The sequence below is a fragment of the Pteropus vampyrus genome, unplaced genomic scaffold, assembly GCF_000151845.1.
Source record: "Pteropus vampyrus isolate Shadow unplaced genomic scaffold, Pvam_2.0 Scaffold456, whole genome shotgun sequence".
NCBI classification, from domain to species: Eukaryota; Metazoa; Chordata; class Mammalia; order Chiroptera; family Pteropodidae; genus Pteropus; species Pteropus vampyrus.
In genome coordinates this window covers 494,136-496,571 of record NW_011889237.1, presented here as the reverse complement: position 1 = coordinate 496,571, position 2,436 = coordinate 494,136, and positions in this window count along the sequence as shown.

The following is a 2,436-nucleotide window of genomic DNA, read 5'->3' as shown; positions in this document are numbered from 1 at the left end:
CTCCGGTGGGGTCCTCGCTTCTCCCAGCCACAGGGAGTGGACATGTGACCTAGCCCGGCCAGTCAAAGCCCCCTGTCCTGTCACCGCCGTGGTCGATTCAGGGTGGGGACATACACCGAGGTGACGGGACTCAATTCTCGGGCTTCTGCTGAAACTCTAGGAAAAGAGAACTTTTTTAGCAGAGGTTGCTCGCAGAAGGAATATCTGTCACTGTGCTGTCTCTAGCTTCTAGCACAATACAGGCACGTAGTAGGTACTCAATGACACCGCGCTGACTGAATGAATACGCGAGCCGGGGTCCAGCAGGCTGGGTTCGTCTCTGGGCGCAGTCGCACTAACTCTGCAGCATCTAGAAGCTCCCTCCCCATCTCTGGGCCTCCGTTTCCCTGACCAGAGAATGGGGTTAATACCAGCTGGCTGCATCAGTGAGCTGTTGCCACCAGTACGCTGCGTAACAAATGACCCCTAAGCTCAGTGGCTTAAAACGACAAGCACGCACTACCACTTACACTGCCAGCTGGCCGGTGCAGCCTGGGCCGGCCGGTCAGCCCCGCTCCGCCTGTGTGTCGCCCTCCGTGGATCAGCAGGTTAATCCGGGGCGTGTTTGTCTCTCACGTGGCAAAGGTGGAAAGAAGTACGAGGTCCTAGGGGCTCTGGTCACAGCTAGGACAGTGCCGCTTCCCCTTCACTCTTGCAACCAAAGCGGATCCCGGCGCCACACCCAGCGCCACACCCAAAGCCACGGGCGGAGACACACACTGGACCCTTTCATGGGAGGAAGCGCCCGGTCACACGGCAGAGGGGCTGGCTGCGGGGCGGGGAGGTGCCCACTGGTGCCCTCGCCCACGCAGCTGTGACTGCCTCTGCTGCTCCTCTGGGACACAACCTCCCCAAGCACGGGCTCGTGATCTGCTCGGCTCGCCACGACTCGGGCACCCAGGACAGGCCTGGGGCAGAGTGGGGACCCAACCGAAAGACCGAGAAGCTGCCCCCAGCCTCCCTACACTGCCAGGATGAAGAGGGCCGTCTGGAGTCATAAAAGCCCCAAAGAGCCACAGTTCTGACCCCACCCCAGCCTTGAGTCTTCAAGGACAGGGTTATCATCCCATCTCTGTCCCCAATAAACAGGAGAGCTAGGGGTCCAATCACAGGTGGTTGGTCACATCTGGGGACAGATCCACTGCCCTCGGCCAGCCTATGCTCGGCTGTCCCGCACATCTGGTCCGGCCATCTCAGGAAGCCCTACCGTGGTGCTCAACCCCATCCCCTTGGATTGGGAAGTCCAAGTTCAACTCCGTGCTGAGGACACAGATCCCTCTGGGCTGAGAAGGAAGTGGATGAAAGGCCCCAGGAGAGAGCGACAGCCTGCAGGTGCCTGTGCTGGGCCCAGAGTCCCTGAGGCCACAGCCCTGCCACGGGTGGTTTCCCCTGAGCCCTCTCTCCTGTGTGCAGAAAACAGCAAAGTCACAGAGCCTCCAACTCAGCTCTGCCTGGCCCCCGGGGGAGCTGCCCCAGCCCCCTGGCTGCCTGGCCCACAGCAGGGCCATCCCGCCGGACGGACTGGCTCCCGCACGGCCCCACCTCCCCCGGCTGGCACAGCACGAAGGAGAGCTCCCCAGTCTGCCCCTGCTGCACGCTTCAGCACAAACCCTCCCCCTCTCCAGCCCAGCCCGGAAGAACCAAATGTTCCCCTATTATGCGAACTCATCTCTCTCTTCCCGTGGGGCTGAAACTGTGATCTGCGCAAGGGGAAGAGAAGGGTCCCCCGGGAGGCCTCCGAGTCAGAGCGCGGGACATCTGCAAGCGGAAACCTCTCCTGCCTGCCCGAGGCCACACCGTCACAGCCCCCACCCCTCCCAGGGCCCTGCCAGACACCCCGAGAGGCCAAACGCCAACCCGGCCGTCCCTGGGGTCTGCCTAGGGCAGATAAGGTCTGGGTCCTTTCTGACAGAGGCCAGAAGCATCACTCCCATGACTCCCGGCCCTCCGTCAGCTACAGAGATGTGAAGCATCTCTCCTGGCCCTCCGGGGGGTGGGCAGTGACAAAGGGACGGCCATCAGACAGAGCTGGGCGTGAAACGACACACGGGTGTTATTCGCTGAGCCTGCCTAAGTGCCAGCCACTGCTCTAAGCACCTGACTTGTTTAACCTTCACGATCTATAATCTGTTATTAACCCCAGGCACAGAAGAGGAAACTGAGGCTCAGAGCAGGCAGCTGGACTGAGAACCTTAAATCCGGAAGCAGCAGAGCTGGGATCCAAACCAAGCCATCGGACCCCAGCGTCTGCTGCTCTGTCAAACGTGCGGGTCAGCATTTATGTTCCAGAGGGTTCGCCTGCTGGGCTAGAACCACACCACTCATGACCCAGCCACCCCACTTCTGGGCACGCAGTCAAAGGGACTGAAAGCAGGGTCTTGAAGAGACATCTGCAGC